The following is a 27,526-nucleotide window of genomic DNA, read 5'->3' as shown; positions in this document are numbered from 1 at the left end:
AAGTTTTAAGCAACTATAGTCCGATCCACGAACGATGGCGGTTTGCGCATGTTGAGGCATGGGCGTGCTTTCCGCTTGCAGAAGGCGTATCTCCTGCAAATTAAGTCTTTCGCTTACTTACGCGGAATTTATCTCTGATCACCACAGTCAGCGATGACAACTCGCAACAAATGGAATCGAAATTAACTAAACAACTCACAACGATCGCGTTTAACGCTACGGCGTTCACAGCGAGAGTGCTCAAAACTCACTGACCGCTCATTAGCTGTTGGATCATATGTGATGTGGGTGTGCAGAAAAGCGTAAACTCGAACGCCATCATTCGTGACTCCAACTATAGGCAGAAAATATCCAAGGAACTGATGCTCTCCAATGTGCATTGCTCGTTAAGCGTCTTTCCTTGGATTTCTCAGGTGAATGTCAATTTATATTTCCTTATAAACGTCCATAAAATAGGCGTTCATAATTGTATGAAGGACTGCTACATAGTTTTCGATATTTTGTACCTTATAACTGTCTTTATAACGTGAACTCCGAATGTGGATTTGCTACCTAAGGTTGTGTGTTCCTTATATCACGTTTTTCATTTTTGCCTTACAGTCAGAGGAGTGAGTTTTGTATACATCATGAGTAGTGTTAATGTCGTGAATTAAAAGGCGTAAAAACGACGGTAGAGATCTTGTGCGATTCATACTTTTTTTAAAAAAAAAAGGAAAGGAAGTCAATTAGTCTGTACGAGCTGCGTAATATTGTCACAAACACCTTTTAAGGTTTTGGTCGGCGCCTCTAAGTAATGAAGTTTTGTTCTATCTGTCTGCAGGTATAGTCCCGGCAGACAATCAAATCCCCACGTCACACTACCAAAGCACGCCGTTGGATGAGCCAAAACTAAAACGGCAACGCGCATTTGTCCTGCAGTAATTCATTACGACTTTTGAAGGGGATCAACAGTACAATAATCTACTGCAAGAAGTCACCGTCATGTGACACAGTCTTTACGTGGCGCATATGCTTATAGTTCGACGAACAAGTGAAAAGAACAAAATGACAGACCATCTCTCCGTGGACGTCTGGGAACCACAAGCGAACTGAGGGCATGGTGTTCGAAGACTGGAGTATATCGGTCGAAGGAAAAGTGAAAATTTTAACTATCTGTAATGGATTAGCTTTCAGCATCTTTTACAGCATGTTGAGCTTGGCGTAGTTGGCTCCCCGCTGGGTTCCGTGACTGCTCACATCTTTTCACAAAACCTTAGGCCATGCCCTACGTGACCGACAGCAGCGCGCTTCAGCTACAGGCGACAAAACACAACAGCAGGTGTATTTATGGAAGAGTCCTAAGTGAGCGACATCTGTGTCACTGTCTGTCTCCCGCTCCAACTGGTGAAGTTTGAATTCAAATGTGTTTGAATCTTGTCGCTGTAGCACTTGCGACACAGAGCAACATCCATGTGTCTTCTTGGCAAAGCAGTGGAGTGGACGCGACGGCAACTATGAATTGTTTAACATCAGATTTTAAGAAAACTATTCGGTGAAAAATTTTATTCTTCTGCAACCTATATCTTGATGTCCTTAAATGATAAAGATCAGAATTTATTTTTGTTATTCGTCATAGTTACTGTGCTGCACGAAACTGAGTACATGGCTGCACGAAATTTTTAAGAATTTGATGAGGTAAAATCACGTTGTGTAGACTTTCCGTATAGTTCATTTAAGGTCACACATTATTGCTTATGAAATGTAACCAATGTATCTAAATTGTCTTTAAAGATGAGACCAGAATTATATCTCTTTTCATTCTCGAGATATTGGTTGTTATATCCGCGGACGGGTCACTCGCGTCGCTTCAGAACCTCTCCTGCGCTTCGGGAATCAAATGGTGGTAAAAATAGTCTATCTCATAAAAGGTTCAAGATACCGAAACGACGATTGTTCGAAATGACAGCTCGATGAAAGGGCTATTTTATCATATGATTAACACTCGATACGTTTTTGTAAACGCGTGAGCAGAGCGAAAACAAAACTCCCTATAAATTACATCATGAGGTTTTGTCCAAATTTACGAAGGCAAACAAAGGGAAAGAAACAGGTAAACAGGATATCAAAGTGACGAGCATGAGGTCTAGTTTGGCATGAAAATATTTAACTGCTTGAAAGTCATCAGGGTAATAAACGAAAACTTAATTAATAAGCTGAGGAAAAATTGAAATATTTTGGGAAAAGCTGCTTTAAGTGGAGTGTCAAAAATATCATCTGTTCAAGACCGAGCTATTTTGCACATAAAAAGATACATTGGTACGGTATTTAAATGTCAAAAAGGCTTCCCTCGAATCAAGTACGTCAGGAAGGCAAACGAGGAGTCAGGAAGATCATGCTTTGTGAATGAAACTTGAAATTTAAAAAAATGGAAGAAATCACTCAAATATTTTATGTAATTATTTGTGTAAAAGAAATAAGTAGATCAGGGAAATGTTCTACGTGTCTATGAATGATGCTCGAAATCATAAACAGAAAATGAGGTGCACCAAACCTTTCCCTAATACTTTTTATTTCATACTTTTTGATAAATCATTACACAAAAGTTTGAATTTATCTTGAAAAATTTTGTAAGCTTTAATAAGCTTTCCTTGTACATACTATTTAGAGTAATTGAAAAGCTTGGCCTTAACACTCACTGCTGATGAATTACGTTCGCAACATGCAATATCTGTAAAATTTCATGGTTCATTGTAATTTATTAGGAATTAAATGTGTGTGATATACTGGGATAGGCGTGAAGATGAAGTTCTTTGGCAAGATCTTAAAAATGTACTAAGCGATGTAGTGTAAACAGTATACATAAAAGTACAAAGAATCGTAATTGAGTCAGTAAAAACATAAGAAGTGCCGGAAATCGTACTCTAGACCTTACCCTCGCATGTAATGACGAACTGTGTACGCTACCCATACACCACAGCTACCTATCGTCAACTCATTTCATCCTTTGTTCTTATGGTTGTATTTAGCGTAGTTAGTCATGAAGAAGTCATTCCTCTGCATTTATTGACAGTTAAAAATTCTTGATCATGTAATAAAACGTTCGTCTTTAATTTATTGATGAGGTAGTCGAATGCGCCTCTGCTCACTCATGCGTATTCGAAGAACTTCTCTGGTCATACCAGAATGAGATTTTCACTCTGCAGCGGAGTGTGCGCTAATATGAAACTTCCTGGCAGATTAAAACTGTGTGCCCGACCGGGACTCGAACTCGGAACCTTTGCCTTTCGCGGCCAAGTGCTCTACCATCTGAGCTACCGAAGCACGGCTCACGCCCGGTACTCACAGCTTTACTTCTGCCAGTATCTCGTCTCCTACCTTCTAAACTTTACAGTTCTCCCGCGAACCTTGCAGAACTAGCACTCCTGAAAGAAAGGATATAGCGGAGACATGGCTTAGCCACAGCCTGGGGGATGTTTTCTGCAAGGATCGCAGGAGAGCTTTTGTAAAGTTTGGAAGGTAGGAGACGAGATACATGCAGAAGTAAAGCTGTGAGTAGCAGGCGTCAGTCGTGCTTAGGTAGCTCAGATACGTATTCTCGCTTCGCGCGTCGGGCGACTAGGTTGTGCTCTTAGTTCCGCCTCTACCGTAGCGCAGCGTGTTTTCCTCCTGTCAGTTTAGTGCCGTGTTGGTCTCCGTGCGCGTCGCATCGCTGGTTGTCGGCTGGTGTTTGGTGTTCGTGCGGCCCTTCCTGTCGCGGCGTCGTCTCTCGCCGTGATGTCCACCATGGTTCCCACGAAAGTTCCGCGTACAGGTACAGTCAGTTTTACCTTTGACAAATCCACGCGTCACGTCCAGCCCGGTTCTTTGGAGATACATGACTGGTTAGTCGATACAGTTAAGGTCACTACTGATCAGGTGCATACCGCATATTTCGACAGCGAATTATATGTGTTTTTTGTTAAGTTTCTTGACCCGCTTCAGGTTGATAGGATACTTTCTCGTCATGGTTCTCAGGTACCCTTTACGCACCGTGATGGTTCCACTAGTATGGTTCTCTTGGCAAATGCAGAAGTGATATATACGAATGTTCGGGTATTTAACCTTCCGCCCGAGGTTGACGACTGTTTTCTGAAGTCCGTTTTGCTTCCTTATGGGGACGTACGCCATATTCGAAAGGAACGCTGGTCTGCTCAGCACCGCTTACAGGTATATAGTGGTATTCGGTCGGTGGAAATGGTGGTTAAAAAACCTATTCCTTCTCACCTACAGGTATGTGGTTATAGGGTCCATATCACGTACAGTGGCCAGGAAGGAACATGTTATTATTGTAATGAAACTGGTCATTTCCGTACTAATTGTCCGCGGCGTGTGGTGGTATTAAAACCTACATACGAACAGCGTAAAAAATTGACTTTAGCTGATCTTCTCCCGCAAGGATGTCGGACTGAATCGCTCACTGAGGGACGCAGTGCTCCGTTGCCCGACAACGGCCGTGATTTTCCCCCGTTGTCCTTGAGTAGGGATGTTGCTGCCCTTAATTCCGATGTGCCCGCGCTGATTTCTCACAACAAGCGTCGGCGAACACAGGATGATGCGGCTGATGAATCTTCCTTATTGGCTCGCCCTTTCGATGGGCCTCCGGTAAAGGACTCTCTTTCTCAGTCGGAAATAGTGGATGAGGACGCCACAGGTGCTATCACGCCTTTGCAGAAGCTCCCTGACACCTTATCTGACTTTGTTCCTGCTGCCGCGGCAGCCTCTTCGGAGACGCCCGTGACGGAACCTGCTTCTGGTTTCCACGTGTCTTCTCCGGTTCTCTCTGACACTTCTCCTATTGACTCTGTTTCGCATCCCCCTTCTGGAATTTCTGTCGCCCCCTCTGGGTCACAGCCTCCTCCCATCAAACAACTGATTGATTCTCCAGAGCCAGTGGATCCCGTTGTTATTCACCAACTGTCCCACCGTGAACCCATGTCTGCGGACGAGTGGGATGTAGAGGCCTCTCTCCCGCAATCTGACACGGAATGTCTACATGATGCTCCCACGCAGCCGAACGCTGCAGTTTCGGCACCGCGGAGCCGCAGTCGAATCCGTAAACAGCCACAGAGAGCCGCGTCACGGCCGAAGAAAAAGCAGTGAGAAGATGAGGGTTCTGTTTCGTAGTTTTTCTCTCTGTGGTTCAGCGCTTGTTTCTGGTATGATTACTTGTATGTTGCTCCGTCAGCTGACGGCTCTCTACCGATCTTTGTTCTTCTTTCTGGGTTGAAGTTCCATGCAAGCATATACATTTCTTACTCTGAATATTAACAGAATATGTTCTGAGCTTCGGCTCGCCGCTTTGCGACAGTTTATCTATCAGTCTGGGGCAGATGTTGTTTTTTTACAGGAAGTCCTATTCGACCAGTTTTCCATTCCTGGGTTCTCGACGTTTTTTAATGTCGCTTCCGAACTTTCTACGGGCACTGCCTTGTTTTATAGAGAAGGCATTCCGTTGATGAATTTCGAAGTACTCGACAGTGGAAGGGGGATCGGGTGCACGTTTTATGATCTCAGTTTACTCCTTCTTTATGCCCCTTCTGGTTCGGGTTGTACTACCGCACGTTCGAGTTTCTATAAAGAAGAAGTCATTTACCTGCTTCGTAAATCCCCGACAAAGATAATTTTAGGTGGGGACTTCAATTGTGTTCTACGGTCGGTGGATCAGTCTCCCAATTTTAATTTCAGTAAAGAACTCGACGACCTTGTGCGCTCCTTGCACCTGCGTGACGTGTGGGTTTCTCGCTATCCTACACTTGTGCGACATACCTACTTTACTCCCACGTCTAGCAGTCGCCTCGAACGCTTTTACCTTTCCGATTCCTTGTGTGGGCAACTTCTGGCTGTTGATGTGATACCAGCCTGTTTTACTGATCATTGCGCTGTAGCCGTTACGTTTAATTACGAGCGACAACCGGTAAAATTGTTTCGTCCTCCTTGGATGCTCAATATCGTGTATTTGCAAGATACCTCCCTTGGTATCGTCCTGGAGGACATTTGGACTCGTTGTTCTCGTACTATGGACCAGTACCCGTCTATCGTGGCATGGTGGACACTGTATGCAAAACCACACATCCGTAGGGCTTTCATGCGTTTTGGGGCTGCGAAGGTGGCAGAAGCTCGACGAACGCAAGAATTTTACTATTCTGTCTTACGTCAACTGTACGATAGTGCTACGCATGCTCCCCTACGGGTTACTGATATACAGCGCATCAAAGCCAAATTGCTGCAGCTCAAACGCATTCAAATGGAGGGCCTGCGGACGAGGTCTCAACCACGTTCCCTTCTGCAAGAGGAACTGACGTAACTCTACCATCTAGTCCGTTTACGGTCGCGCCGGAAACGTGGGTGCCTAGCCTCCCTCACAACCGCTGACGGCCGCGTGTTCACCTCTCACCGTGACATTTCTGACTTCGTTTACACCTATTTTACTGATCTGTACGATACTCATGTCCCGGCGGAAACCTCTCTTGACGACATTACCTCTTTGCTGCCTCGCGTCGTCACTCCTCAATTAAACGACGCCTTTCTGCGTCCCTTTCAGAAGGATGACATATATGATGTTGTTGCAGGATCGCAGTCCCGCAAGTCGCCTGGATTAGATGGTATTCCTAAGGAGTTCTATGTTCAATTTTGGCCGCTCATTGGTGACACCTTAACGTCAATGGTAAATGAAGTGATGCGGGGAGTCTCACTTCCTGCTCCTTTTCAGGAAGGCAGAATGGTCCTCCTCCCGAAATCCACAGGTCGACCTGCAATTGATTCCCTCCGTCCTATTACTCTCCTTAACTTTGATTATAAACTTGTCGCTCGAGCAATTAATATCCGTCTCTCTAAGCTGCTCGATACCATTATTGCCGCCCACCAAAGCTGTGTGCCTGGACGCACGATACTGACTTCCGTTCTCGAATGTCGCGATGTAATCTCGGTGGCGGCTGCCGCTAATATCCCAGGGGCTTTGCTTTTTCTTGATTTCCAGAAAGCGTTCGATCGCGTCAGCCATGATTTTTTATCGAGAGTGCTCACCGCTGTCGGCTTTAATAATGATGCTCGACAAGTCTTAACTAATCTTTTTACCGGTATCAGTGTCTCGGTGATTGTGAACGGTCACCCTACCCCCCGGATATCGATCAGACGGGGGTTACCCCAGGGAAGCCCCTTATCCATGTCACTTTTTGTTCTATCCTTAGAGACCTTACTTCGCCATCTCACCATGCAATTACGTGGCTGGAATATAATGGGGGAAATTTTTGCAGTCCGTGCATACGCCGATGACGTCATGGTTTTAGTACGACATGCCGAGGACATACCGCGGCTTAAGGATACCTTGGATTCATTTTGTGGTCTTGCTGGTGCTCGCATTAATGATCGCAAATGCACGTTCCTGCCGTTGAGAGGCTTTGATCATGTCGTCATTCCTTGGGCGACGGTTGTCGATCGCCATAAGACCTTGGGGATCATAGAGGATCGTAATCCGATCAAAATGGCGGCACAAAATTGGCGTGAGGTTACGAGTCGTGTTCACGGGGCGATCCTTGAACATGACCGCCGTTCCCTTAGCCTCCTTCACAAGGCACGGGTTTTAGAGACCTATGTCTTCAGTAAAATATACTACGTTGCGCAGGTCTTCCCGCTTCCCGCGATGATGGCCCGCAGGCTGAAACAGCTGTCTAGTCGATTTCTGTGGCGCCGCCATGTCTTCCGTGTCCGGTATGAAGTTGTGGCCAGGCCTCGGAAGCTTGGAGGATTGGGTCTTTCAGATATCAAAGTGAAGACGTCCATCTTATTTGCCCGCCGCAATGTTTTAACCTGTACGCGGGCTCCGCATTCAGTCACCTCTCGTTTACTTTCCCGCCTCCGGCCGGCCAGTCTGACCCCTCCTGTTGATGTTGGACGGATTAATCCTAAATTGCGGCACATTCGTGAATACTTTGTACTTGTCGATATTCTGGGTGCTGATATACTTTCTATGACGCATATTACTACCAACATGCTACAAATCCGTTGGGGTACAGCATGTTTCCCTTCTTCTGTTGAACTTGCTTCCCCGTCAACGTCATGGAAAACGGTCTGGTCTCATCTTAGTCTTCCCATTTTGCCGATGGAGATTGTTTCAACGTGGTATAAGGTCATTTACCGTCTGATACCTACTGGTGATCGTCTTTTTCGTATTGGCCTTCGTCCGACTGATCAGTGTGAGGAATGTCATCAAACTGACACCTTACTTCACAGGCTAGTTGCTTGCGGACGGGATCATTGGCTCTGGGTCCGCCGTCAATTAGCTTTTCTTACTAGAGGGCCTGAAACCGCATTCCCAGACGACATCTTCTTACATCCGGACATCTGTTATTTTCCTCAGACGAAAACGAACACGATTGTCTGGCTCTTGGATTACTATGTCCACTACGTCATTGAAGGCGGTAATGACCCAGATCCCCGCGTTTTTCACCATTATTTGTCAACTGCGCATTGGAAATGGCAGCGGTTACCACAATACCGAACGCTTTTTGCGAATATGCTTTTTCTTGTGTTTAACCGTCAAGGTGTTGGTTAAGTTCCCCTGTGATTCCTGTTTCTTCCCTGAGCTTGAGTCCCCTCCCTTGTTATATTTTTTCGTAATTTTTTTTTCTTTTTTGCATGTATATATATACACCCAAAATTCATACGGGTGGGATAACGGGTTGGTCTTCCCCTTCAGAAGAAATGTTTTATTTGTGTTTCAACTAATTTGTTGATTTTCTTTTTGCAGCTAATATTAAATGATGATCTGACTATGGTTGTCTGAATTCTCGTGAAATATACCAAGTCAATCTGATAATAAAAAAAGATAGCAGAGCACTTGCCCGCGAAAGGCAAAGGTCCCGAGTTCGAGTCTCGGTCGGGCACACAGTTTTAATCTGTCAGGAAGTTTCTTGTCTGGTGATCTTTGTAGTTCATGATACTTAAGAAATTCTCCATTCTCCATGGAGATTCCTCCATTTGTAAATTTTATGCAGATTATTCCTTTTCACTTTGTTTTCTTAAGTAAACCTAATTCTGTAGCCTTACTCTCCAGCACAGTATTCTACAGGTTAAGGACTCCATTTTATGAAACGACTGGTTGGCTCTAAGGAGCCATCTTGTAGCGCGATATGGTCGCTCGCACACAGGACACCCAAGGTTGTCGTGCGATGATGCTGCTTGTCGCTGAAGTGTCACGTATCCAGAAGTCGCTCACTGTCGCTCGCTTCTGTCGCTCACGTAGGACACGGTCTAAGACTTAGACAACTGTGATAACGTTGCAGCAGTATGAGGCCAGTCCCAATTAGTTTCCCTGGATGAGTTGTGGGTCTCTTACGACAAAGGGCAACGGAAGGACCGAAAGCCTGTGGATTGACCCACAGCGATGAAGACGACGGTGCATCCATCTTCAGGCGATGTGATGCTGTTTCTTCTTTCCATGTTATGGTGCAAACAGGTTATACTCATAACCGTCAATCGTAGCAGGAGCATTCTCCTGAATTTGCTAACGAAGTTACAGGAGCATGTCAAGACGAAAAGTTATCCAAAGCTTCCCAAGGGGGTACCTTTGCTCCACGACAATGCACTGGGTCACTCTGTGTAAGACCCATTCATACATGCAGCTTTTTTGGAGTGTCAAATTTAGGTTATCGTCGTATTCTTCTGACATGGGACCCAATAACTTTCTCGGATGAAGAAACCATTGTGTGGCAGGCATTTCCAGAACGATGACAAAGTGATATTCGAGCTGGACCTCTTCTTCAGCCGTCAAAAAGCGGGCTTCTGCAACCAATCTTTCCGTCAAGGCAACCATAGCTCGGAAAGTGTTTCACACAGAAGGCTGCAGATGTAGAAAAGGACCTACAGCACCAATATTCACGGGTGCATAATGATTTTTTTCGGGATGATAATTAAAATTTCGCGACCAGCGTTGAAATAAGGTATATAGTGTATCTTTAGGGTTCGGCCTGCACCGAACAAGTTGTCAAGTATTGTAGTGCTGAAATTTTAAATGTATTGTTAATACAAGGTGCAACAAGAAATAACGCACCACGAATGACTTACGGGAATTGGTCACAAATTGATATTCATACAGGTATCTATGGAAAATGCAAAACTGTGGACTTGGGCAGCCATTGGATGAATGTGTGTCACAGCAGCGCAGTGAACAATACTTTGTATACGCAGCTATCAGAATTTGAGATAAGTCGTGTAGCTGAACTCGAGGAAACCGGTTCGAGTAATCGAAGAATCGCCTTACATTAAAACAGGAGGGCTGCCAATATTTCGATGATGTCCGCAGTAATAGATGAACCTTGATCAAACCCACCGTCCAAAAAGAAGCAGTTGATCTAGAGAGACGGCATCATTATCACCGATCCGGCGTGCAACTGGTGCTTCAGTGACCACAAGGACCGTTAATAGTCGGCTCACAGAAAGGAGACTGAGCTCGCAGCTGCCCTTGCCCCGACTCCCATCGATCTCTGTACACCAACACGCCCGTTCGTTGTGGTGTCGGGTTCATTCGATCTGCAATCTCAATGACTGGAGTACAGTTATCGACTCCCGCTTCGCACTGAGCCCTGATGACCAGAGAAGACGTGTCTGGAAACGCAACAGACGGTGTGATGGAATCCCAACCTGACCCTGGCCCACCTTGTGGCCCGCCATCCAGTACTGATGGTCACAGGTGTCACTTCACTTCTTAGCAGCACTCCTTCAGTTGTCGTCTGCGGCACCCTTACAGCAAAGCGGTACATCGACGATATTCTACCCCCTGTTTCGTTGCGTTTCATGGCAAGCCATGCTGGGCTTACATTTCAGCAGGATAACGCATACCTGCACACGGCGAGTGTCTCTACTGCTCGTCTTCGTGCTTGCCAAGCCCTACCGTAGTCAGCAAGTTTGCCGAATTTCTCCCCAAATTGGGAACGTTTGAAGTATTATGGGCAGCATACCAACCAGATCTGGATTTTCAAGATCTAACATATGTAACGACTCATGTTGAATATTACTTCTGCCTGGTTCATTAATGAATGAATGGGAAATTTTCATGCTTCACAAAATTTATTCACGTTAATTGACATCCGAACTGCAAACTCGTCTTATAAACAAAAGACGGATCGACTTCACTGATCTCTTTGACTTCCAAAAGTAACTTCAAAAGTGACTTGTCGTAGCATCGCTTCTCCGCTTGATACAGAATTTTAACAATAACTTTCCAAATAAAACATTACTAATTCTGTACAATTTTGATGTTACAATTAAAATTTACGAAACGTGAAGAAACTAATTTTACAGTCGAATAAGGTATAAAATACAATATTGAATGACAATCTTTTACAGTAATATCTGAAGTTTTCCATAAGAAAATCATTATGAACTTTAATTACAATAATGTCTGTCGTATTATTTTAGCTACGTAATTAATTACAGTTTGGATTTGGTTACTAACATGTAATGGCAGTACAGAGCTCATGTTTTATCCGATTAAATGCATAAAACGTACAAATAAGGCCACGAATACTGAAAACTGGAAAACTCTGAGATGTAAACAATTGGAGAATTTTAAATAATAGTTTTCAGCTATCAGCCGTCCTTCTGAAATTTTATTGGCAGATCTAGATTTCAGCCAGAAACTAGCCATTCTCAATGCACTATCGGCTTTAATGAATTCATGTAATGCCTGTTCGTTGGACTTCATCCACAGTTCACTGGATTCAATGAACTGTGGATGAAGCCCGACCAACAGGCATTACATGCATTGATCAAAAATGATAGTGCATTGAGAATGGCTAGTTTCTAGCTGAAATCTAGAGCTGCCAATAAAATTTCAGAAGGACGACTGATAGCTGAAATCTATTATTTGCAAGTCAATATTATAGTCGCTGCGTGCCACAGCCATCTGAATGGAAGGTAGCCTGAATTGGAGAGTTAATTAGAAATGTAATTACAAAGAATATTAATTACAGAGGAAGACATAAAAATGAATAACAAATGGAAATACATCGCTTGGTAATATCTTTTAAGCTGGTTCTCAAGATAGTGAGGTCTAACGTTACTAGATCTTTAGATTGCAATTTTGTTAATTAGAAGCATTGATTTTTCATAGTAACATCTCTGCAGTATCTTGTTATATATTGCCAAGGACTTACCACTACAATTTCTTGATTAGTTACTTAATTTAGTATATGTACATAATTTTATCAGTGACAACAATCCACTGATAATCACGACAACGCCCGTCCTTCCAGAACATTCCACACGCCTTCGCAATGAACACCAGGTTTTTTATCAAATAGGACGGAATGATATATATAAAGACACACATACAAGGCCTTAGGAAGCACTGAATTGTCTAATAACTATCCGGATGCATATAAAAAAAGGTGGTACGGGACATTTCACATGAGTCTCTGGGGAGGCTGTACCGTTATATGTACCCATCAGACAGAATTTGGCAGGATGTCCGTCAGGAGGGCAACCAACAACTCTAGAAATCAGTGCCAAACCGTATAACATCTTGTATAAGGGCTTACCCGCTATTGAGTTGCTTTGTCTTAAATAAATCGTCCAATTTTTCGGAAACTGTAATCATTTCATTTGTCTGTACACGTACATCACATCCACCGATTTCTGTCACATTAATATAATTCTTTCGTTGTGTGTCGTTACTTTTTTATTTATTATTTATTTATGTGTAGCTTTGAATCACCCTGAAACTTAATAATAAAAGGTAAATGGGTTCGCACTAGTGAGGGTAATGGACTAACTGTTCATTCTGCACGCCGTCCAAGTAGCAGGAGAGCCGGTAAGCAAGTGTCTGCCAGCGACGTGAAAGCGACCACAGAATCTGCCGCGCCCACCAGCCACATCAAAGGCCGCAGGGCGGCACGGCGCAAACAAATCACTGTCGCCCTGCGCCGGCAATATAAACGCTGGCCCGGCTCAGCGCTTGTTGCTGTTACACAGTTTCCTCTGAGAGATGCTACCAGCCGTCTTAAAGTGCCTCTCAGATACGAGCTCTTTGCCTGCATTGTGCTAGCACTCACTGAGGACGACACTGCAGAGAAATGCGAAAGAACACCTCATCATCTTATTACAACCTGAACAAACACTTCACAGCAGCGGCACCTTGAAGAGGTACCACGGCGCGCACATTACCAGCAGCAGCAGACGAGCTGTAGCCGTGGAGTACCGTGCCTCTCCAGGGGAGACAGCTGAGAGTACGTGATGATGGTCCTCCAGGTTAAAAGTGTATACAATAATGGATCCTTGCTCTGCTATGTGGTTATCATTTATTTTGCTGCTTTTGGACAATAACAACAACAGAACAGTGAAAGAAGGAATACTGTTGTCTTCGTCATAATTATGTTTACTTCCACTGTTGTTTGGTACGTTGCCACGTTAAAGGCAGTTATCCTTTAGTTAAACCTGTAATGATTCCTCTCTCTTGATCATTCTGTAATGATTCACTGAGAGCCGTGTTCGTTGTAGCTGATCTCTTATTTGTTATTACCATTGGCATTTATAACCTGTGTTTCATACTATTGCACGTTACATTAAGTTTTGTTTAGTATGTTTTAAGGTAAGAGTTATTTTAAATGATGCTTTCAAATTTATCACTTCTGTGAGATTTGTTTAATTAAATGTTTTTGGTAGAAATATTTTCAACAAGTTTAAAAACATTTTCTGCAGCCAGTTTACTATGTAAAGAACATGTTTTTTATCTTTTTTAATATTTTAATACAACCGAAAATACTTATATCAATATTTGTATGCAAATTGTTGTACCTGAGTATATTGTATGGGAGGAAATGGTGGCAGTATCACATTAGTCTTATTTATTTTTTGTATCTGGTTAGTAAATTTGTATTGCATTCTCAAATTCTATTATACATCTATCCTTTCTCCTATCGAATTAGCCAGATATTCCCGTATTATTCGATTGAAAACGTATCCTTACATCTGCTCACCAGAACACATATGCAATCTTTTGTTAACCTCTTCCAAAGTGTGACCTCATTCAGATTTCCTGTTTGCTTGGTCTCTTTAATATATCTAACGTTTTCTAATGGAATACTAGCAAAAACTTTTCGACTTCAACTAATTATGCGAAAGTAATTGTGTCTCTATGATACTTGACGGTATTTTCTTCTTTCGATTGTATCGAAGTAACGGAGCAAAATTGACGTTAGGACTCGTACCTTCGAAGTCTTTTAGTTTGTTATAGTCTTTAATCATCGAGCCACCTTTCCTTTCCGCTATACCATGGGCATTCGTAAACTTGTTCATGTGATAATGACTATATCGCAAAAGCTCCATATTGCGGACTCTTGCACTCTTTCCACATATTTGCTGTCAACTAACCACGTTGCATGTTACGTCATCAGTTACCATGAGTAAACAAATGATCATAAACGAGAGTTAACAGAAGAACGTTTTCAGCTAACAGTTAAATGAAAATCGTCATCGTATTTCCCACAGGTTTTACTCTCGACGTGAGGTGAGGACCCTGTAGGCGCCACACAACAGACAGCCTAGACAATTACGCTACTAACACCTAACAGCAAGTGACCCATTTGTAATAATGTTCCTGTAAAACAAGCTACCACCATTCTAATAGTAGTAGCTAAACAGCTGCTAGAAGTCTAATGGAAAAATTTCGATGCTCCTACCTTAGCGTGAAATGTGTGACTGGCCCTAGCTCCTCTGATTCCGTAATCAAACGAAACTTAATGTTCCTTCCTTAGTCCAGTCAAGAGGTAGTTTTCCTGCAACAACATTGCTGAAGCCTTTATGTCATTTATTGGTGAGAAGGGGGAGGGGGGGAAGTGCGGGGGGCTGAGTCTGAAATCAGAAGTCTTTATGTCATTTATTGGTGAGAAGGGGAGGGGGGGAAGTGCGGGGGGCGGAGTCAGAAATCTGCTTTGTAGGAGGTCAGCTTCACAACGAAAAGCGCGAATATACTCAAACGTTTGTGCTCGTTTTTCATTTTCTCACTTTTATTTTTGGGTCACCAGTCATTTGAGAGGTTTGATGCCACCCGCCACGAATTCCTCACCTGTACACAACCTCTTCATCTCAGTGTAGCACTTGCAAACAACGTCCTCAATTATTTGCTGAAGTGTTCCAATCTCTGTCTTCCTCTACAGTTTTTGCCCTCTACGGCTACCTCTAGTATAATTGAAGTCATTCCCGTATGTCTTAAGAGGCATCCTCTCCTATCATCCTGTCGCTTCTCCTGGTCATTGTTTTCCAAATACTCGTATTCCTTTCCTCTCCGATTCTGCGCAGAACCTCCTCATCCCTTATCTTATTAGTCCACCTAATTTTCAACATTCCTCTGTAGCATCACATCTCAAATGGTTTGCTACTCTTCTGTTCCGGTTTTCCCACCGTCCATGTTTCACTACCATAAAATCCTGTACTCCAGACGTACTTTCTCAGAAATTTCTTCCCCAAATTAATGTCTATGTTTGATACTAGTAGACTTCTGTCGTCAAGGAATGTCCTTTTTGCCAGTGCTAGTCTGCTTTTTATGTCCTCCTTGCTCCGTCCGTCCTTGGATATTTTGCTGCCTAGGTAGCAGAATTCCTTAACTTCATCTCCTTCGTGACCATCAATCCCGTTAAGTTTCTCACTGTTCTCATTTCTGCTACTTCTCATTACTTTCGTCTTTCTTGTATTTACTCTCAATCCATATTCTGTACTCATTAGATTGTTCATTCCATTCAGTAGATCATGAAATACTTCTTCGCTTTCACTCAGATTAGCAATGTCATCAGCGAATCGTATCAATGATATTCTTTCATCTTGTATTTTAATTCCACTCCTGAACTTTTGTTTTATTTCCATCTTTGCTCTTTCGATGTACAGATTGAACAGCAGGGGCGAAAGACTACTTCTCTGCCTCTCCCCTTTTTAATCTGAATACTTCGTTCTTGGTCGTCCACCCTTATTATTCTCTTTGGGACTTCTACATATTTTGTATTAATCCTTCAAAAATGGTTCAAATGGCTCTGAGCACTATGGGACGTAACATACCACGTCATCAGTCCTCTAGAACTTAGAACTACTTAAATCTAACTAACCTAAGGACATCACACACATCCATGCCCGAAACAGGATTCGAACCTGCGACTGTATCAGTCGCGCGGTTCCGGAATGAAGTGCCTAGAACCGCTCAGCCACCGCGGCCGGCGCCTGTATTACTCGTATCTCCCTATAGTTCACCGCTCTTTTTCGAATTTCTAGCACAATTTTACCTTGTCGAACGCTTTTTCGAGATCGATAAATCATATGGAAGTGTCTTGGTTTTTCTTTAGGCTTCCTTCCAATATCAACCGCAACGTCAGAATTGCCTGTCTCGTGCCTTTACCTTTCCTTAAGCTAAACTGATCGCCACCTAGCAAATCCTCAATTTCCTTCTCCATTCTTCTGTTTATTATTCTTGTCAGCAACTTGAATGATTGAGCTATTAAGCTGGTTGTGAGGTAATCGCCGCACTTGTCAGCTCTTGCAGTCTTCGGAATTGCGTGGATGATATTTTTCCGAAAGTCACATGGTATGTTGCCAGCCTCATACATTCTACACACCAACGTGAATAGTCGTTTTGTTGCCATTTCCCTTGATTATTTTAGAAATTCTCATAGTATGTTATCTATCATTGCTGCCGTATTTCATCTTAAGTCCTCCAGAGCTCTTTTAAATTCTGATTCTAATACTAGATCCCCTATCTCTTCTAAATTGAGTCCTGTTTCTTCTGCGACCACATCAGACAAATCTTCAATGTATTCCTTCCACCTATCCACTCTCTAACCTGCATTTAACAGTGGTATTCCGTTTACGCTCTTAATGTTACCACTCTTGCTGTTAATGTCACCGATAGTTGTTTTGACTTTTCTGTATGCTGAGTCTGCCTTTCCGACAATCATTGCCGATTCGATATCTTCATATTTTTCATGCAGCCCTTTTCCTCTTAGCTTCCCTGCACTTCCTATTTATTTCATTCCTCAGTGACTTGTATTTCTGTTTCCCAGAACATTTTTGTACTTCCTCCTTTCATCGATCATATTAAGCAGTTCTTCTTTAACCCACGGTTTCCTCGCAGTTACTTTCCTTGTACAGATTTGTTTCTTTACAGCTTCTGTGATGACCGTTTTTAGAGATGCCCATTCCTATTCAACTGTACTGCCTACTGAGCTATTCCATACTGCCTTAGAGAACTTCAAGATTATCTCGTCATTCCTTAGCACTTCCGTACCCTCCTTCTTTGCGTATTGATTCTTCCTGACTGATGTTAGCATTAACGAATTATATTTACAACATATTAGGTTCATGACATGGAATACAAATATAAGTATGAAATATTATGTAATTTTTGTGTGTCATGAAATGTGTGAAATCCGTATCCAGAACGGAGTCATTTCTTCCAAAAAGTTCTACATTTACTGCTACAATATGGACACAAAGGTAGGTTGTTTGGTGAACTATCATTTTGTGACAAATTACCTGTACTGACGCTGTGTGCAATTTCTTAACTTGTCTCTCTTTGGTCGACGTAGGTCCAGGCAATGTTTCTTCGACACTATGAGATCAGGGTGAAGGGCCCATGCTGAACATAGAGTTTTTGCTATTCAGCTGAAAAAATGTAATTGAATGACTAATGTCACGATAGACTAAAATTGATTAGTAAAGATGCTAAATGCTGCAAAATATTTACATGATTTTATGCCTTCTATCACCTCTGTTGCTTCAGACGCTGGTATTGCAAGGGGCTCGTCCAGTTAATCTTCGCTTTTTATACCAAACATGGCGTCAATTTTGGAACACGGTCTTTCACATTAGTGGTATAGTTTCGTGCAGAACACTCCTGCTCGTGTACATTCACGCCGAACTTAGCGAGCAATCTTGTATTTACAAGCTACAAGTGAAAAACTGAAAAAGAGAGAACACTGTTAACATACTTTCGTTTTTCGTTGTGAAACGCAGCAAACATGAAATTCAGGTTAAGCATTCCAAGAAACTCATAAGACCAACGAGGAAACAAACTTTAGCAATTTTGTTAAGAAAACGGTTGTTTTGAACACCAGATGACTGGGCTGTCTGGTAATAAGTATAAGAATGCTGCCTATTTCTACATGTGCAAAGTTACCCTCTCTCTCTAGATGGTTACCTTACTCGGCGTTATCGAATTTAAGACAGCTGTGTATTGAACAACTTCTGTGCTCGCAGCATACTTATTTGTTTTTGGTTCTTTGTATTTCTCTTCCTAAAATCCACATGCTTAAGTGGAGATGTTTTTCTTACCTGTAATTCTACTAGATCTGTGATGGTAGTGAGTAGTTCACCGTCTCACATGTATATAATGCATGCCACTGCTACTGCAAGATGTTGACGTGCACACAAGCGTCTCTTCAATCTTCACACCACGTGACATTTTGTAGAAATGTAACATTAGCTCACGAATTATCGCCTGCACCGATCACTTTCATCGACAATCAAGTTGCTGGAATTTCCCGCATTAGCTTTCAGCCTGTTTCAATTGTGTGAGTCAAAGTCCATAGACAGACGTTTATAAAAAGCAAGAATTTTCCGTTTTCATTATGTCGTTTGCTACAACCAGGAAAGTAGATAGCGCGTCCTCTGGAGAGCTATATGAAAGAAGGGGAAGTGAACGGAAAGGTGAATCGATTTCCGTGATGTTTCTCATTATTTTTATTTTTTGTGTCAATAAATTTATTCTACCTCTTTTTTGTGTGCTACTCATTATTTTTGTTAAAATTCTTTCCTGTATGATTACAGCTCTACTCCCAGCGAAAAGAGGACAGATAAACTTCTTAACTACGTGGTCTCTGCCACTAACCCTTTTAGTACCGACCAGCCTCCAGATTCTCTCTATAAGACAGCAGAGCGTACTAATATCACTTAGAAATCCTGCTAATCGCATTGGAACACATAGATGTACCTATTTTTATGTGATAAAGAAGGAACTACCTAGTAAAGCGACTCTTACACAGTTTTGGAGGGGCCTTTGGAAAACAGGAATCGCTTTATGGTGTTGCAGGACTTGAAACTGCACAGTGCTTCTGAATGTAGAACAATTTTTTATGACTGAAGAAACCTTTGATTATACTACATCATTCATAAATAGTGTTGAGGATGGCAACATTGAGGACTGAATAAAGCAAACCTACAACAGCTGGAGTTGCAGACTTGAGGGTGACTTCGCTCGCTGGCATTATTGTCCTCATAGTTACTGTTAGAATAGCCGATGATCAAAGACAATGTTGGTCCATTAATTCAACTGACGCACGCTACATCCCACACGGTGGCTCGTGGAGCATAAACAGAGTTCCGCTAAATTTCTCACAGCTGTTTTCTTCTGCCTTTCTAAATTTAAGGAAGGAACTGGTTGGAGGCACACCACTCACGGTGACGGCGGATTCGTATTCGTGACAAATAAGTTTAGAAAAAAGTTTTTTCGTTGGCGATTCCCTCACTATTAGACGGCTGGTATGAATAGTATAGGTATTTGGTCAGTCACTATTTGACGTTAAAGTTTAAGCTTTCATTTATCGAACTTCGCGAGAAGGAACGTCTTCAAATATAAATGGATATCTAATGCGAAGAGCGAAGTCTTCCATTCACTAATGGTACCATCTTGTTGCTGCTGAATTGATGGACGCATCCGTAAACTACCTAAGTTGTAAACTTTGTTTCAGAAGTCCTGAATATAAACCATCTGCTCATAGAATTTCTAATTCCAAGGTAGCTATAATTTAGGAAGATAATTTTCTTTGTATTTCCTTGTTTTGCTAAGGTAATACGCCAATCTTGTCCTGGATTGATCTTGTGCCTACTTACGTTGAAAATTTTCTGTGCCTCACACACGACACCAACGACACTAACGCTTTGGAATAATGGTTGGTGACCGATGTGTCAGATTGCCTTCAAAGTCTGACTGTTCACAGTGTGACCGAGAACTCAACGTTGTGACAGGTGCGTGGGAAGGAAGGGGGGGGGGGGGAGCCTGAAGGTGCACGGAGCACGTGTCATATGATGTCTTTGTGGTATCAGAACATATCACTTCTGACCTTGTTCAGATGTTCGTCTTCTCCCCCTCTGTGGACTGCACAGCCAGTTCCTGATAATCGTGAGAATGAGGTTTAGAGCAGCCTAAATTTGAGGGCCAAGTCTAAGAGCAGTCTTTAGAAATGGGTAGTGGTCTAAGGCCTAGCCTCTCTTCAGCAATGGAAAGTGTTTTCCTGCATCTGATGTCAACAAACTTTTGGGAAGTTCAAATGGTTCAAATGGCTCTGAGCGCTATGGGACTTAGCTTCTGAGGTCATCAGTCATCTAGAACTTAGAACTACTTAAACCTAACTAAGGACATCACACACATCCATGCCATAGGCAGGATTCCAACATGCGAACGTAGCGGTCGCGCGGTTCCAGACTGAAGCGCCTAGAACCGCTCGACAACCCCGGCCGGCTTTTGGGAAGACCTATCCGGAAACAGCAGTTCGCATGGAGCGTAATCGGTACCAGCATTAAATGGCATTCAGTTCCTCAGTCTCAGTGTCAAAAGACCAGGATGTAAACCAGTTATGTGGATCAGCGAAGAGCGGCCTGCAGCCCTTGTAGGTGTAGGTGAAGTATTGTGCCCTCTACGGTATAAGTGCGAAGATGTGAGTTTTGATTTGTTATGTTCCGCTTTGAGCCATGTGTCCATTCATATCGGTAACCTTGCTTCCGGAACCTGATTGAGTTTTGTCGCTTAATTACAGTTCTTCTGCATCTCCTGACATCTCTGCAACGCCACGAGCAGCATTTTACAGGCGCGCTGCTCGTACTGGGATCTGTCTGATGCAGGTTGAGTAAGCAGAAAGAGCTTTGCTAGATCGCGGTATTTGACTGATAACCGGCAGATCCGTTTTCTCCTGCCTTGGGTGGTGGACGGGGCGACATGACTTCATGCACCGTCATTTATTCTCCCGGGCCCGACACAGTAGCGACAGGTAGCAAAGTGCAATTAAGTGTCCGCAGCGGTCCATGAAAACCTCTGTGCTTTGCTACTGAATTGCGTTTGGTTGCTTTTACTCCTAGCCCTTGTTAGCGTTTGCTTTCTTGCACTCCTAGCCCTTGTTTCACCGAACACCTTAAGAGGGGTAGGACGTGAAACGGACCGACTTGGAGCAGGAGAGGCACCACAGGACATTTCAATTTCCATTGTCTATACTTTTAAAAAAAATCATAAAACTTTGTCAGCATGACCAGGAAAGATTCAAAATTCAACCTCATAGCAGTGGAATTTCGAAAACATAACGAAATAATTTCTTTTTTACATGTAAAATTTCATCATTTTTTCATTTACTAATGGCAGTATTTGTCGCTATAGGTACACTTTTCTTCATAAGTAAGAGAGATTCTTCGATGAATTGTGCACAGCATACAAACCATACTTAAAGGTGTATGAAACTCTAGAATTTTTGAAATCTGTTAAAAACTGTGGTACAAATTGAGGTAATTAACAATAAAATTTGTCTTTTTCCTAGACATGAAGTTTAAAATATAACAGTTCATTCGTTTTTTCATAAATTAAATGAATTCTACAGTTTCATACACCTGTGAGTATGGTACGTATGATGCGCAAAATTCATTGAAGACTCTCTCTAACTTATGAAGAACAGTGTAAGTAGGCTGTTTAGGTTTTATTGGTAACGCCACGTAGCGCTCTTTATGAAAATCAATGGCTGTGCTGTGTGCAGTCAGTGGCTGGTTGGCATTGTTGTAATACTCGCCATTGCAGTGTTGGGCAGCTGGATGTTAACAGCGCGTAGCGCTGCGCAGTTGGAGGTGAGACGCCAGCAGTGGTGGATGTGGGGAGAGAAATGGCGGAGTTTTGAAATTTGTAAGACTGGATGTCATGAACTGCTATATACATTATGACTTTTGAACACTATTGAGGTAAACACATTGTTTGTTCTCTATCAAAATATTTCATTTGCTAACTATTCCTATCAGTAGTTAGTGTCTTCCGTAGTTTGAATCTTTTAGTTAGCTGGCAGTAGTGGCGCTCGCTTTATTGCAGTAGTTCGAGTAACGAAGATTTTTGTGAGGTAAGTGATTTGTGAAACGTATAGGTTAATGTTAGTCGGGGCCATTATTTTGTAAGGATTTTTGAAAGTCAAATTGGGTTGCGCTGACAATATTGTGTGTCAGTTTAAGCACAGTCTTGTATAATTTTACTAAGGGGACGTTTCAACAGTGTACCTATAACAACAAATGCAGTCATTAGTAAGTGAAAAAATGATGAAATTTCACACCTATTTTTTTTTTTTATTTTGTTATGTTTCCAAACTTCCACTGCAATGAGTGTGAATCCTGAATTCTTCCTGTTGATGCTGGAAAAGTTTTATGAATCTATTTGTGAAAGTATAGACATTGGAAATTAAAATTTCCTGTGATGCCTCTCCTGCTCCAAGTCGGCCCGTTTGACGTCCTACCCCCATTAACGTTGGTCGGCATCCTGGTGTAAGGATGTACCAGAGTTGAGCATTTGCTCAAGTGTAAGAGAGCTTACACGTTATCGCGTTCCGTTGGCATAATCGTATCTGCACTATGGATACGTGTGTTTGTGCTTTTAGTTTTTTTCTTTTTTTAAAAAAAAATTGTCTGTTGCCTGTTAACCTTAATCTTCTCCTGTACTAGGTGATTTCATCTTCCGATTTAAGTTTTTCTAAATATTTTTAATTGACAGCTAAGGTTATAAAGGTCGATGTCTGTGTTTTAATTTATGTCGTTGTGTAAATCCTGCTGTGTCAATCGCAGGTATTTGTGGGTCAGAAGGACTCAGCTATCTGCGTTCAATTCCTCTGGCGTGTTTGGGGCCGGGTGTTACTTGCAATTTGTGTAGTGTAAAATTAATATTAGTGTGAATATGTTTACTCTGTACTGAATCGAGCAACTTTGTGGGGCATCAGCCGAAATCGACTTCGTTATCATGTTTTCCCTCATTCTTATGGCTCAGCTGTTTTATTTACCTCGAATTCTATTGCTCCTCTAAGTAATTGGTTGTGCCTTATGATTTGCTAGTGCTCATTTCGTAATATCCTTTTACCTTCAGCTTTTTGATGCTTTATTCAAATTGTAAAAGTAGCGTTTAATTTAGTAGGTGCCTCTGGGGTGATTTTCTAATCCTTATAACGTTTAAAAAATTTGACTGCGTTTTATTGAAAAAGGGAATTCTGTTCTGTTATAGAAACTGCCTTTTTTGTTAAATTTGCTAAATTATTTTGGCCATTCCCGTGAAGTTAATGATTCTCACTTACAGTGTCTAACTTCTTTGGCGAATATGTGTTACTTGCCACTGTAATTTAAGGTCTGGCCTCTGTGCTTTGTAAATGTTTATCATTTAACACTATTTTCTTTATGCTCAGCACAATACCAATCCCACATTCTAATTCCATACTAGTTTATGGGTAGCAGAGGACGGTTCTGATAGTGTCAGCTTTCTGATCATGTGTTCTGATAGGGAATTACGTTTTTAGCAAGGTATACTGATTATTTTCTTGATTTCAGGTGATTCTAAAGGCGGAATTACCCATGGACCAGAGAATTGCGCTACCGATATAGCACCTAAGGAAAAACCAGCTTCAGCAGAAACTTAGGATACGTGGTTTATCCATAGAACTCAGTGTAGCCTATTCAAGTGAATGCCTGTGCGGTGCATTGAATCGTCACGTCGACATTACGGCAGTCACCACTGGCGAAATAGTAAAGCCCGCGCTATTTGAGTTACTTTGCCATCCGATGCGCCGGCGAACGGTTCAACTTCTACAAGGCAGTGTGCCCTCATAGTCACTGACCTTTGGATTCAGACACATTTAAACCGTTTATATAACCGAGTTCAGGATTTAATTATCGTATGAACTTTTCTGCAGAAGCAACTGTTATTTAATAGCAGCATGGTATAAGTTTTCAGTTACAGGCTGACGCGAGTTTGTTGAATTAAAAGATACCTTTGGTTGATATAAGGAAGAGGGTTCACTTCTTGATGCAAAAGCTCACGATGAGGGGGTTGGAATCTCTAATAGGAATCGTAAGGGAAGGTGGGAACTTTGTAATAACTTACCTAATCATGTGCTGCTATTAATACAGAGCATGAATAAGTTATCAGCAGACACTAATAGAGAGATCGTATATCCCGGACTGACTGTAGGAGCGCGTGCGTCGTTGCATTCCTCGTACGTACTGAAATCCCCACGACGCCACGGTACCGCAGCAGGCGATTCGAGCAGAGGTCGGCGAACAGTGTCTCGCGACCCACATGCGGCTCTTTAGCCCTTTGAGTGTGGCTCTTCTACAAAATAACACGTACGGCACTCACGTATGTTTCCAGAAAGATAAAATATCAAAGCGTAACGTCAAGCGTGTGTCTCCACAGGAAAGACTAGAACTGTAGTTATGTTGTGGTTGGCAGGAGAGTCAACCCGTTTAAATAAAGGAGGCCCAAATGCGCGCGTTTTAGCTCACGCAGGCTGGCGTGAGGTGTGGAACATGACAAGGGAATTAGAATTGAGAAAAACGGACGTAGCTGCTGGAATACTTAACTTCAATTCATTCATGGAGAACGTCGCTCTTTATGGTACATGATTCACAATATCAATAGTACGGATACTGGGGCCTTGCTAGGTCGTAGCAAATAACGTAGCTGAAGGCTATGCTAACTATCGTCTCGGCAAATGAGAGCGTAGAAGTCAGTGAACCATCGTTAGCAAAGTCGGCTGTACATCTGGGCTGAGTGCTAGGAAGTCTCTCTAGACCTGCCGTGTGGCGGCGCTCGGTCTACTCACTGATAGTAGCGACACGCGGGTCCGACGTATACTAACGGACCGCGGCCGATTTAAAGGCTACCACCTAGCAAGTGTGGTGTCTGGCGGTGACACCACAAGTTATATGAGCTAAAACATGATGACTACTGCCCGTTGTAACACTGGATGCCATCTGGTGACGTCAGGGTAACGTGACACGGTAACATGAGTATGTGAGAGGATCAGACACGGACGGGAGATCACCCTGGCGAAGATATGGACTGCAAATGGGGAAAACCTCTGACAAACGGCAGATTATTACTACACAAAGCCTGTGAACGAGTACCTCGAAAACGGTGATGACGGTCGAATGTTTACATGCTGTTGTCCTGAGCATCTGTGGAAAGAGGTAGAGAGACAATGAAACTACCATTAGGCCCCAAATGGTTGGACGTCCAATACTATTCACAAGAAGTGGGTTTCGGAGGCTTGTCTTCTCTCTAAAGTATGATAGATGGTGATCGGCATCTCTGCTGAGAGAGAGCTCAGCGCTGGTGCACGCACAAGTGTTTCTGAACACACCATTCGTCGCACATTGTGGAACATGGAGCTTGGCAGCAGACCACCCTTACGTGTTCACATGTTGATCGAATGAAATCTTCAATTACGATTGCAGCGGGCATAGGACCTTTAGGATTCGACAGTGAATTAAGGGAATCGTGTCGGCCCTTCGGGTGAATCACATTTTTTTCTAGACTAGGTCGATGGTCCCCTGCACAAACGCCGTCATCGAGATTAGGAACGGCTCGAAACGTGCAGCGCGCCAGGGGCACAGGCTGGTGGGAACAGTATTATGCTCCAGGAGGCATCTCCTGCGCTTGCATGGGACCTGTGGTAGTAATAGAGGACACGCTGACAGCTGAGAACCATCTGCATCCCTTCATCCTTATTGTCTCTCCCGACGGCGATGTCATCTTTCAGCAGAGTAACTGTCCGTTTCTCTCAGCTAGACCGTGATACAGTGGTTTGGGGAGCATTATACTGAACACACTAATCTGTGCATAGGCATTCAATGCCACATACCTCCACAAACCTATCAACAAACTGTCGGATCCTTGATACGCACAATCAGATACGTATTTCGTTCAAAAGCTGGACAAACAGACTATCAAGCACGTGGTAATAAAGCTTTGGCCCATTAGTGTAATTCACATCCCCGCGGTTGGCATTTACACCTGCCTCTGCCCGAAGCCCTTCTCCTCCCCTCCAAGATTCCCACAAGAGGCACTTTCCCCTCCACTCGCTCAAGTTCTGTGCATTTAGAAGCTACAAAGTTTCAATCAGTCTGTAAGCGGGGGTGAGAGGGCGCTACTCAATTACGAGTTTAGTGTGCAAGACAGAGAAGTTTCATTGTGATTTGTGGTTATTGCTAGCCGCGTCCGCAAATCTCAAGCGCGAAACGGAAGTTCCCACTTCAAGCATAAAACTAGCTGTATTTTCCCAACCGATGTAACATTTGGAATTATTTTGTGTTGGTTGGTTTATTATTACAAAATGAAAAATTATTTTTATGTCCAGTTTGACATGGTCACAGAGAAGAAGCACTGATAAAAGGTAGGCGAAAACCATGAATTTAAACGGACCGAGACTTTCGCGTTTATTCACAAATTACGTTGTCTTCCGACATGTCCCACTTGTCAGCAAAGACTGACTCAAAACAAGAAACCAAATTCGGAGACATTCTTTATAATTATACTTATATCATTTATTACTTACTATCCTGTTGGTGATGCAAGGAGAAATCCAGTTTAGGAACTTCAGGGGAATCAAGTAAAATCAAGTTCTGTATTTAATTACTGAAAGCAGACTTTCAAGGAATAAGAAAGACCCACCCAACTACAGACGGATAAATTTAAGGAGTTCAGTTCTTAAACTCATAACAAAAATAGTAGGAAATAAAATAAAATGCATTGAAACCCTCGCAGACGAGTAGTATCGTTTTACGTCCGGAAGGTCATGCACAGCTGCAGTATTCAGATTTAACGAAGGCATGTTTTAGGGAAGTTCATTGAATACAGCAGACTGGCTTGTCTTTGTTTCATTGATTTACTGAAGGCTATGGATAGTATTCAGTTAACAGATGTGCTAAACCTGGTCTACAAACGGGGGATTCCTCCCAACTTAATAAAAACAGTCGAAGACATTTATTCAAAGAACTACACCCAACCGAAAATTGCTTCTACGTCAACTTGCTGCATGGCAGTTAATAGTGGTATTAGACAAGGTGACTCTTTGAGTACGCTTCTTTTTAATGTAGTCCTGGAAGCGGTTATAAAGAAGGTAGTGGTTATAGAATGGGGGACGAAGAAATAAAATTAATTTTTTATGCTGACAATACAGCTCTGCTGGCAGACAGTGGAGATAATCTGCAGAAACTTTTACATCAGGAAGTGGACAGTATCAGAAAATGTTCTCCACGTAATAAGCTTCAAACTAATGCGCAACAGCAGCAGTCACCTACTTTTGAGCCTCATAATAATATGAACAGATTACAAAGACTGCGTGACTTTGATACAAGCCAGTCAACTCACAAGCAGTTCTTTTAAGCCGCCGAACCCCCTCATAATAATCTACAACACGAAGGATTCGACTGTAAATATTTCGTACCTGTAAAGAAATTCTAGGTATTTAGA

This window comes from Schistocerca gregaria, chromosome 2 (assembly GCF_023897955.1).
Source record: "Schistocerca gregaria isolate iqSchGreg1 chromosome 2, iqSchGreg1.2, whole genome shotgun sequence".
NCBI classification, from domain to species: domain Eukaryota; kingdom Metazoa; phylum Arthropoda; class Insecta; order Orthoptera; family Acrididae; genus Schistocerca; species Schistocerca gregaria.
Note: the sequence above shows the minus strand (reverse complement) of the source record.